The 12,901-nt window shown below is 30.9% G+C and overlaps 1 protein-coding gene across 2 annotated transcripts in view; it reads left to right on the forward strand.

The window, feature by feature from the left end:
- Nucleotides 1-12,901, forward strand: part of LOC118743617 (maternal protein pumilio-like) — a 678,449-nt gene that overhangs the window by 61,025 nt on the left and 604,523 nt on the right. The window lies entirely within an intron of this gene.

Raw genomic sequence — 12,901 nt, forward strand, 5'->3', positions numbered from 1 at the left:
ATCAATAGAGAAATAAGAGAAAGTACGAAATAAGAAGAGAAATGTGAAAAAGGAGAGCAATAAGGAGTAGGACAGAAATAAGCAATAAAGGAGGGAAATAAAAAGAAAAATATGTAAGAATAACAAAAGGAAGAGGGGGACTACGAAGAGAGAGAACGAGGAAGGGGCAAAATACGAAGAAGTGGAGAGATACGAAGAAGTGAAGAGATACGAAGAAGTGAAGAGATACGAAGAAGCTGAGAGATACGAAGAAAAAGAGAAATACGAAGAAAAGGAATATGCGAAGAATAATAGAGATACGAAGAAGAGGAGAGATAAATATAATAAATAATAAGAAGAATTAAGAAGATAAAGAAAAATTAATAAGATTTAGCGAATTTTATATAGGATGTATGCACTATACTAAGAAAAAAGCAGCACGAATTTTTTTCTAGCAGAGACGTTTTTTGGGGTTTCCAGAAAAAGTATTTCTTAAACAAATTTGAAATTAAATTTATATACGCATTTGTCTACCGCGAAAAAGGCTAGCATTACCTACCGTTGGGGTCCATTGGACCCCTATGTAAGTCTCTGGTAGTTCCCGCTAGATTCACAATACCAATACCAATTAAAGTAAAGGAGCTACGAAGCTTAGAAACATCAGCTGTTGGAATACAATAAAATCTCATTTGGGTCCATTGGACCCGGCCGATAGACAAGGGGTAATCGATTAAAAGATATTTGATTCAAGCTGAACATCTGAAAACACATTCACATTTTTTGGCTGTAGCTGAGTGTGCAGGTGTGCAAAAAAGGAGGAGGCTATCTGTTCCTCGGAATATTCTTTTTTTTTATGTATCTTACCACATAACTTTGGACCACGTTAACCGGTTTCGATAATTTTTGCATCGGAAAGATAGTGTCTCAGACACTATGTATATATATATATATATACACATATTTATATGAGAATTGAAGTCGGTTGTGTTTTCTGCTTAAAAGTTACTTGTATTTGTTATGCTGGATTCCCACCGAGCATTAAATGACAAAAAATTTTACGACAAATTTGTGCATTAAAAATGCCTGCGCCATTAGTTTTATAAAAATAGTCATTAAGTAAATTTTTTGTCATTTCAATGGCCAGCAGAATTCGCAGCTTCGATTGCCGTCTGACACTACTTAAGGTTTTTGATTTTCGTTTCACCTTTACTACTAAATATGAAAAAGCATATGCGCAGAATCTGTTTAAAATGAACAAAAAATTGCTTGGTGCCTAATCTAATGTGTTTAAATTGGTTTGAAACAAACACATTATGGTTTGCCTTTTTTCTCAGTGTAAAAATTATGTACGTGTTTTAATAAAAACCTATTTGAATGCACCATGTGCGCCAAAAACGAGTACTTAATAAAGTTTATGTATAAATAGTGCGAGTAAATTGTTGTAAATTATTATTGTCATCCACTACACTTTGCCACAGGTAAACATTGGATACAATAAACTTAGTCAAATTATTATAACATTTTTTTTTTACACATGTTTGTAGCGCTTCAGACTTGTTTCTATACTTATGTATTTGTTTTTATTTTCTCGTCTCACTTTTGTTTAACTCAACAAATATCGATTTCTGCATGGGCAATAAAAAAAGAAAGCACGGCAAACATGTATGTAAATAAAGCTTTGAGAAGGCAAAAGCCAGAACGCCAAGTATTAGTGGTAATATCCTACATACATACATACCTACTAAGTATTTACTAACTGCTTACACAAGTCATGTATGTACTACATATTTAGTATGTACATATAAAACTATTTTAACACAGTTGCGCATACTTAATTGCATACACATAAAAATATTCGTACATATCATAGAGTAGTATTTGTTTGTTTTATACACTCGTTTTTAGTTTGTTAGCACCTAAGCCGGCTTGAAATGGCAACAGCTTAGCTAAGCATTACTTACACAAAGTAATAACTTGTCACCATTACCACTCTCAGCTGTGTAAGAAACAGCGGCCTAACACTACATACAAACGTACATATGTAATACTTTTACATGGACTTAACAATGCCCTGTAGGGAAATCCAATTAAGTAATTGAGATCGACAAGAATTCGAAGTCTTTTTGGTGTAGTTGGAGAATTTTACTTGAAAATTGCATGATTCACAAAGTGTCGATAACACTGTGCGACAATTTCATGGCAATTCAAACCCGCCCGGACTTCGCTAATATTTTCTGAAAGTATATATATCCAGTAATAAAACACTCGAGCGGTTTGCAAAATTTAGCTCATTTTTTTATTTTATGGCCTGGTTTTCATGTCCCGGTCTAGGTAGTTTTCAAAAAAGTGGAAAAATGGATAAAATAAATGTCTAAAGGTTAGGATATACATACGTATGTGTGTATATAGCAGAATTTCATGGGAAATATTTTCGCAAAACATTTAGAGAGATTTATTTTGGTAACATAAAGCTTTTATCCGAGAAAACATATCGTCCATGTAATAACAATTTTTAAATAAATCCTACTGGTTGTTGCCGAAAAAATTTTTGTTAAGTGTCTGGCTGCTCTTCCAACTTGTGGTGTGTGTGCCTTGACGTTGTTACACAAATGCAAAGATCTGCAATTTTACGCCGCCTCCGAATTGTAAGTGGCTTTAAGAGAAGCTTTTTGATGACAGAAGTACACTCGTAGTCTTGCTATTGCCTGCCGAAGATCGACCGCTATTAGAAAAAAAAAACATACATTGACTTTACATCCTTTTAATAGTTAGCCACAGCTAAATTTTACTCCAATTAAAATATATATATATTTTTTTTAATATAAATTCATTTATGCTTCATAATTCTCATAACGAACATTGATCAAGTATTTCCTACATGGTGCCTGTCATCCTTCGTATGTATGTAATTACGTTTGAGTAGAATGTGCCATGATAAAAATATAGTAAGGTAGAACCGCTGAGAGTCACTTTTAAAATTCTTGACGTTTCCAAACAATTTAATTTTTAAATGTACTCACAAACTCACACACACATTTTCATTTTCAATCTCAAGCAACAACAATTTCGAACAATTTCATTTTTTTATTTTCACATTTATATGATTTTAAAATGTTGGCAAACTTCAAAAAAAAATCATGGCCGACAAATTGAGAGAACGGTTATACCTTGCTATGTTTTTATCATGGAATGTGCTTCGGTTGTTGTTGTTTTTGCTTTGATAATAAAGTCCCATTGCGTGATTGCCGGCTGAGTGCAAATGTTGTACACATGTCACGTTTGTGTATGCTGAATTAATACATAAAGCATCATACATATGTACATACATACGTTCATACAAATTTGAAAAATACCATAAAATGGCATACAATTTATTACATATTTTTCTATGTGCTTCCTTGTATGTACTACTCTTTCCTGTCATGTAAGGGCCGAATCAAGCTATCCAATGCTTTTGCATTTCTTACCCACCTTAATAGTAATGGTAAGTTAGTGGTTTTGTAGAAATTACTTCAATGCTACATACACTCACTTATTCTTACATTCACTCTGGCAGATTTACTGCATCTCACCGCGCGGTGAGGTCTTTGCACTTTGCAGTGGTAAACTCTCATTACTTCCTTCTCTATTTTTTTGTTTTAATAATTTCATGCATTTGTTTCTTATATTCAACGCATTTTTTCTGCTCTGGCATTTATTCAAATCAATAACTTTAATGGACATTTGCTGAGCGCTCGTTACACTTTGAATAGTAGGGTAGTGTGTTGTCTAAAAAGGGAATATTTATTTACATACGCACCCACCCTCACTTGCAAAGACACGGACACTCATGTATGACCTCTTTTTTTTTAATCGCTGTGGCTACGTCCAGTCGATTACGCAAGAATGCTAGCCAAGCACATTTCTGACATTTCTTCACTGCACCCGTTACCGGCTTGTTATATTAACACACATTCTTCATTTCCCCTATTTGACAATGTTTTATGGTCAACAAAAAATTTGCTGACATTTGTCATTTACGAGTATTTACATACATTTTACTTTTATTTATGTTTATTTATATCCTTTACTGCTCAATATCAGCTATCCGTTATCTGTAAGAAAGAAAGGTGAAATAAGGTGGTCCTATCAGGAATAATAATACCAATCCAGATTTTCATCCTTGTACTTGCAAGCACTAGCCGAGATCTTGAAACCATTTGTTTTGCTTAAGAAAAAGTTCTTAAATTGCATTTATCGAAAATACGAAATCCATAGCAAATTTGACATAAAACTGGCAAAATTTGTTGTTTCATGGTCAGTTGTTGCTGTAGCGATTTTTTTTTTGTTACATATGTGCACATGTTTGCATTCGCCTTTGCTACGAATTTGGGTCACCAAATCGACGGCGGATATTTATTTTAACAGTCGCAAATACATACAATAAAACAAATGCCCAATATCCATTTTAGGCCTCGGCTGCTGTTTGTATACATAGCAAATGAAAATGCATAAAACTTTAATAAAGGTCGGTAACAAAAAATATATACACATATAAAAAAAAAAAATGGGATGAGAGTGAAGTGCAAATGTCAAAAATTTGAACAAAAAGCAGAAAGTCATTGAAATCGAAGTATTTATGTAAATGGAAATTTTAAAATAAAAGGCAGTCAACAATAGAAAAAAGGAAAATCAATGATATAACTACAAAAGAGCCATGAAATAATGGGACACAAAAAATGGAAATAAAAAATTTAAATAAAATAATAATTGAAAATTGCAAAAAAAAAATGTAAGTAAAAAATATTAATTAAAAAAATGTTAATAAAGAAACTCGATATAAAAAATAAAAAAAAAAATAGAAATTAGAAAATGAATAAATGGAATAAAAAATTGAAATAAAAGGAATGAAAATGAACAAATGGACATACAAAAAATTGTGTCCGACCGGCGTTCGGGTTCGGTTACCGAACAGTTCGGTCATGAATTTCGGGTTCGGATTCGGTGCGGTTTCGGCCAAAATTGGCCACGTTATTTGGCCAAAAAATTGTAAAGAAAACTTTACAAATTATAAAAATTTAATGTTTTTTATTCGTTTTATTACTTTTTTATTGCAACTTTCTTATTTCTTGTTAAACACGCTTGACAACCAAAAAGCGCTTTCCGGAATTTTTTTATTGCAATCTGCCTTTTGGAAATAAAAAAACACTTTCGAAAGACACGTTACATGCAACTGCTTTCAGAAATGTCTAAGTTTTACAGCCTTTCGAAATACATTGCACTGCCATTGCTCTATAGTGTTAACTAAAGCTGTATCTTTACAGATGCAATGGCTCAAAGCAATCCCAGTAGGGAATTTTGTAAGCGTAAATATAACGAGAGGGGGGGGGGGGCTATGTAAGTTTTACTGTAAAAGTTCAGGTTCGGTTCGGTTTCCGCCGAACTTCAAGAAAAAAGTCGATTGTTCGGTTCGGGTTCAGCCATAACTTCTATAATTTATAGACTATTTTTGTTTTTTCCACAATAATTTTTAATAAAAACGCCCTCAAGTTCAATAAAAAAATATAGAAATATAAAATTTAAATAAAAAAGTTTAAATAAAAAATTAACAAAAAAAGAAAATAAAAATTGAAATAAAAAAGGAAATAGAAAGAAATAAATAAAAACAAATTTATAAAACATGGAAATAAAAAAATTGTATCAATAAAATTTTAATCAATAGAATTTAAATAAAAAACTGGGTATAAAAAAATGGAAACAAAGATTAGAAAATAAAAATGAGAATAAAAATGGAAATACAATATTAAAATTAAAAAGAAAAAATTTAAAAAAAGTAATAAAAAATTTAGTAAAAAATTTAGTAAGAAAAAATTAACTAAAAGAAAAAATCAAAAAAATTTAAATAAAAAGGTGGTAATCAAAAATTCAAATAAAAAAATTGTATAGAATGTTGTAAATAAAAAATTTTATCAAAAAATTTGAATTAAAAAATTTAAATAAAAAAACGATATAAGAAATGGAAATAAAAATTTGAAAATAAAAAATGGAAATAAAAAAGAAAAAAAAAAGATTTAAATAAAATATTGGAAATCTAAAAAAAGACGGCTATAAGGAAAAATATGGGGGAAAAAATTAAAATGGAGAACATATAAGAATCGTTTGAAAAAATATGTAAAAAAATAAAGTGAAGGAAATAAAAATATGGCTAGGTTTATTTTTGGCCGTCTATTGCAACTTATTAGTTGATTTTTGTGCTGCAAGCCGGGATAAATAAAATATATGAGGTATTTCATCGTCACGGGTCAGACATTTGTACGTCTTGCAAATTTATTTATTTTTCTTAATTTAAGTATAAAATGCACAGAAACGCTATATTTCAATAGAACCAACAACAACATGATAAAAAGTGTATGTATTAATAATAAAAAAATAATAATAATAATTAAATAAAGAAATAAAAATAAATAAATAAAATCGAAACAATTTTAAATTAAAACTACAGATGTGCTTGGTTTACGCATACCACACAAAAAATTAGGACAGGACTCGGATATTCGGAAGATTTTTTTTTTGAAAAATGATATTTCATACAAAAAAAACCTTTCACATTTTAATTTGACGACTCATTGTTATTTATCCATCGATTTTTTTCTTTAGTTCTTCATTTCTTAATTTTTTTTTTAAATCGAAAATACCTCGGAAACTTATCCATAGCAAAAAATGAATGCGATTTTCGGATTCGGTGGGTGATTCTATATACATATGTAGGAATTGGATAGGCGCATCCGGGGAACAAAAAACACAAATTTGTGATCCAGTGTAATTAATCAAAATAAAGCCAAGTAAAATTCGTGATAAAATAGTGAAAAGAAATCAACTAACTGACAATTAGTTAGAATAGAAGCAAAAGTTATTCGTTTCTCAGTTTGTTATAAATGATAAAACCTCAACAAGTTATTTTTAAGCAAAAAACAAAACCGACTTCCAGTTATTCGGATAATCAATAAACCATCCATTCCATTCCACTCCAAAAAAATATCTCCAAATTCGTTTTTCCTAGGAATCTAGAAATCTAGATCTAGATTTTTTTAAACCACGAACTTTTCTCACTAACTCCTAACAGAATTTGTATAAAATCAAGGTCAAATCAATTTACAGCAACAAAACTTTAAATGGAATAAAAAAAAAAACGCCCACCATTGCGAAAATTAAATATTCATTTTATAAAATAAACCACTTTGATAATACAAAAGTGTTACAAGCTATCGGCAAGCAATAAAATACGTAGACACACATACATACCGGCGCCCGTATATGCGAACCGACCTGTTCAAGTACCGGTGTAAAAGGCCCAACAAGTTTTCCAACGAGCAATAGCAGTTAGGAAACTTTTTTTTTTGCTTGCATAAATGTCCGTACGTACGAGTATGTATATTAGGGCGGGTTAATTTGTATGGATGAAAAAAAAATTAAAAATCGTATAGCAAAAACGTAATCTACATTAAATTCTAAGAAAATTCTCTGAAGAAACCATGGGTCTAAAATCAAACCCTAATCCGCGCCTCTCGACTTGAAAATTTTTTCCTCTTCTTTGGCTAAAATTATTTTCTTTTTTTTTGAAATATATTATGTTTTATTATATTATTTATAGTTTATGCAATACAGGTTTTGCTTTGAGACTAATCAAAATATTCAATTACAAAAAAGCAGTTGAACCCCAATTTGCATCTCCTCTGATTTGCGTACTTGGGTGAATATTTTTTAATGAAAAAAAATTTTGAGTGTAGAAAAAATATAAAGTGCAAAAGAACTACCTTACTAAACAATTTTATTCAGAAAATTCGATTTCTTTTTGGAAAAACCTATTTTTTCTAACATTTATTTTTTTGGCAAAGGCGGCCATATAAATTTTCAAGTCGAGAGGCGCGGATTAGGATTTTATTTTAGATACATGGTTTCTTCGGAGAATTTTCTTAAAATTTTATGTAGTTTACGTTTTTGCTATACGATTTAAAAAAAAATCAACCCGCCCTAATGTATATGTCTAATTTTACATTCAGCTGACTCTTATTTCTTTCCAAACCAAAAGTTACCAAACTCACTTTTGTGTGCTATTTTTACCGCAGCGCTGTCAATTGGGAGGCGACGACGGCTAAGGGCTTATCAATTTACAATCACATTTCGAAAATTTTGAAACCAAACGCCGAAAAAGAAATAGACAAAAAAACATAAGGTCAGTTTCCAGCACGGCTTAGAAAAGTTGCCATTGACTAAAGTTTTATGTGGACATATTGCAAGAAATTCTCAAGAGCCAGGGAAAGAATTGGTGGTTTTATGTTTTTTCCACTTCCAAAAATAAAGTTTTGAATTTTGGGAATTTTCTTCGAGTCCTTGGTAGCTTCAAATTTTTGGTTTTCGGTAAAAGGAGAGACAAATGTTATTACTAAATGAGATATGTATGATCAAATAGTGATTAGAGAAAATGGAGCATGAAGACAAAATTTGGGAGTGCCGATAGAAAACAAGTTGTTTACACGAAAAAATATTAATACCACTTACTTACATACATTCTCATGTACTTCCACAGAAAGAGATAAATAAAATTAAAAAAAGTTGAACGGATATATATACAGTTTTTAGGGATACATATCTCGACTCCAGCGCCACCTATCGTAATATTTTTTGCCGTTTCCGGTTTTTAGGCTATAAACTATATGTATGTATGTGCATTAGGGTGGTCGAAAAATACAAGCAAGAAGTTTGAAATGTTAAGTTCTCATTCCCTAGGATTTTTATAAATGAAAAAAAGAAAAAAGAAAACCCGTATTTTTTGTTAAAAAATAGCGTTGGGAGGGTCCAAAACACATGCAAGAAAAAAGTTTAAAATGTTAGGCTCTCACCCCCTAGGATTTTTCCCGTATTTTTTTTTTTTTGTAAAAAAATATTTACAACTGACTCAAAGCCCATGAAGTTTTTCATGTATTTTATAAGGATAAAAGACACTTTTTCGTAGAAATGATTTGGAATTTTTGAAAATCAATACTTTTCGATCGGAAAACTCTATTTCTTTTTAGGATACTTCCAATAATAATACCCAATTCCTTATTTTACCATTTTTAATACTTAGTATCATTTATAGGTCCCTCAAAACCCAAAAAAAAATGCAATGAGGGAACCCATAAAAAATGGAAAACTTCATGTACTTGGAGGCAGTTCTATATATATTTTTTTCTAAAAGCAAAAAAATAGGCGTACTCTTTTCCATTTAGAAAAAAGCCTAGCGAGGGAGACCCTGACATTTTATTTTTTTTTGGACCACCCTAATGTACGTGCATGTACATGATTTATCCATTGATAATTATATCTTTTTTTGTCATTTTATCGACATTTAAAAATAAAAATTACAAACAGAAATCAACAGAATATTTCTGCCAACAATTTCCTTCTTGTCTTCCACACGCCCAGCAGTGGCCATACACACCTCCCAAGTATGTGAAAATAAAAAATAAAAAGCATCGAAAAGTGATTTTTTACAATACCAAAGCGATGAGGTGCGAGACGCACAGCTTTCGATTGATAATAAACGACTATTTTCCCAATTACCACATTTGTTGTTGTTGGCCAATGACTAATTTTCGTTTGTTAGTAGACAATTTGTTGGTAATATTTCACTGTGCGTGCGTGCGTTGCTTTCCGCTCCAACTTCGCACTTTACTTAACTCCCAACTATATATTCATCATACGCCCCAGTGTTCATATGAGTATAACTGTGGACAAATCCGCGTCCAACTTGTCTGAACATTTAAAGTGCGTGAACGCGAAGATAAAAGAAAAAAGTATAATTTTATAAATATGTATGTTTGTGTATACACATTAAGGTGGTACTTAAAAATATGAACATCTAAATTTTGTACGGGACAACGCTTCATTTTGTTTTACGTGCAAAATAAAGACATGCACGAAAATTTCACAGTTGGAAAAAATTTAATTGTCTTTTTAAAATTCGCACAAATTCGCCTGAATTTCGACATGAAATCTGCTAAATTTGACATATTGAAATTCATACATCCGCTGAGTAACAGCTGATCAAAGTAAATTTTTGTAGAATTTTCGCAATTAAAAAAAAAAAAACAATTTTTTAACCTCTGGTAGCGACCCCGATTTTTGTGAAATTTCCGTGGATGTTGATATTTTCAGGAACCACCCTATGTTTGTATGTATGAACAAACTTATATGCATTTGTTTAAAAATTTAAACGAGCCTACTCTTGTTCGCAATCACTGCCAATTTTCTATGTCTCAGTCAAGGACAGACGCGCGCAAATGAACGTTTTTGTGTTCGATCGACAGCCGGACGGGCGGGCGGTCGCGCAGTCGAATAGCTAGTCGAAATGCTTCTTGTGAACTGGTTAATTTGTTGAGACAGTCGCTGCTTGCGGCCGGCTATGACGTCGCTGATTTGCTTGGCTAAACAGGTTTTCACTTTTTGTTCGATTTTTTTTTGCTGGTGGGTTAGCCATTGATTTTTTTCTTTCTTCCTTTTTTTTGCATCAAACTGGTCTTTAAGTCGCACAAATTTATGCGGATCTTTTCTTTGCTATTTCTTTGTACAAAACCAATATGTATGTATGTAAGAAATGTAAAAGGGCTATAAATAGTCTTACGCAAATTAAAAATGAAAAAAAAAAAATGGTAACTCGTTTATGTTTTATTTCAATTCTACAATGTAAAAATATACGCACATTAAATTTTACGAACTTTATCATTTTATCGACATTCTTAACTTTATTAGATTTCTCCAATAACTTAACTTTTTTCGGGTCTCTACGTTTCTTAAAATTTTCCTAATTTCTCCAAAAATTCTAATATTCATAATTCTTTAAAACTTTTAGAACTTCTTAAAATTTTTAGAAATTAAAATTTTTAGAATTACCTCAAATTTTGAGAATTCTTCAGTTTTTTTGTAGTTTTTTTAAGATTTACAATTTCTTTTAATTATTTTTGCTCCTCACAAGTTTTCGAATTTGTCTTAATATTTTACATATTTATCAAAATTATAAAATATTTTAATTCCTGGAGATTTTAGATGTCCTAAAATCATAGATTTCTTAAAACATTACAGATTTCTTAAAATTTAATGTATTTCTTAATTAGTTTTGTTAAAATTTGGCACTCAATTATTGTTCGTATACTCCCCAATTGTTTTTCGTATTTTAAAATTTTTTGGTATTTAATTATTTTATTTTTTTCAGATTTACACAATTTTTTTTGGATTGGCACAATTTTTTTGTATTTCTCATTTTTTAATTTTCTGTTTTTTTTCGAAATTTTCCGAATCTTTCCAATAATAATCATAATCTGGCTTATCCTGATTCCGCCCATAGTAAATATATGGAAACCAAAAGGGAAAAGTGAACCGGTTCGGGGAAAATGAAACTCATAAGGCCGAATAATTCTTTTTTCAAATTTATATTTTTTTCGGATTTGCAATTTTTTTTTTTGGTATTCATAATTTTTTTCCGGAGTTTCACAATTTTTAAAATCGCGTAAGTGATATTAGAATATCTGTTATAGAGGGATTGCAAATCTTTGACATGTATGTGCAATCTATGTACATTAGGGTGGTCCAAAAATGCATGTGAAAAAGTAAAGTCGAAATTTTTATACCTGATCCCCTAGGATTGTTCTATACCGAAAAAATATATCCCTATATTTTTATTTTGAAATCAAAAATTATTTAGGGGTCGTTCAAAGTTTTTCATGTGTTTTTATATAGGAAAAATTCTTTTTCGATATAGAGCAATCCTAGGGGGGGGGGGGGGGGGGGTTGGAAGAGCTTTACAATTCCGACTTCGCAGTTTTTGGACCATCCTAATGTACACACATATTTGTAGAAAACCTAGCGTCGCAAAATTTTAAAACAATTTTGTGATATTTTCAACAACTTCAACCAATTGCTTTGAATATGTGGGTTATTTGCATTATGTGCGGGTAAATGATACCACAAAAAGTCAATAACCCCACCCAACTATTTATTTCCTGAAAGTCAGAAGATAAACTGATACCGAAAACATGAATACACTCTTATATAATTTTTATACATTAGGGTATCACTCGATAGCACCCACCCATATTTTGATATTTTTTTTTTTGCTTTGACTGTTTTCTGAAAAATTTAATACAAATGTGATGAAATATACCCGTAATACCTTTCTATTTTCATTTGTGAATACATAAATACATTCTTATCAATAAGTATGCATATGTATCCATGTAGACATGCATGTAAATAAATTAGTAGGTTTTGTTTGAAATGGTTACACTGCTGATAATTTACTAACTTATTTACATACATACATACCATTTAAATGGTTTCTTACATACATACATATCCATTTAGTTTTGCTTAGCAAATCCTTATCACCGCTCTCTTGACAACCTGATTTTATTCTTGTAGCTACATAGAAGTGCACTCACCGCAATTGTGGAAAACCTTGCGAATATTTAATTTGTTCATTTATGCGGTTATCATTCTACCTTGTTCACACGCTCACTTGCCTGCACACTCGCAATTATGATAAACTTATTGTGCGTAACCACAGGGTTTTATCACAATATACAGCGGCGGTCAAAAGAGGATGAATTGTGTTTCGTTTTTAATATTCACAGTGTTTTTCAAGTTAACATTTCTTTGATATTTTTTTACAACGCTTTTATCAACTTGCAATGATGTGTTCCAGAAACTTTCAATGTTGTGGATCCAGAAACTTTCAATGTTGTGTGTCCGACACCAAAGCAAAGCTTTGAAAAGCTCCTATAAAAAAGCATAGTGAATAGGGCGAGGTGTGCACCTTTCTATTAATATCGTTGAATTATTTTAATATCTATTGCAAAATTTTATTCAGACAGGACTAAAAAGTAGAAAATAAATAATATAAAAAAAA

The sequence above is a fragment of the Rhagoletis pomonella genome, unplaced genomic scaffold (assembly GCF_013731165.1).
Source record: "Rhagoletis pomonella isolate Grant_MI unplaced genomic scaffold, Rhpom_1.0 Rhpom_scaffold_00001, whole genome shotgun sequence".
Taxonomy (NCBI): domain Eukaryota; kingdom Metazoa; phylum Arthropoda; class Insecta; order Diptera; family Tephritidae; genus Rhagoletis; species Rhagoletis pomonella.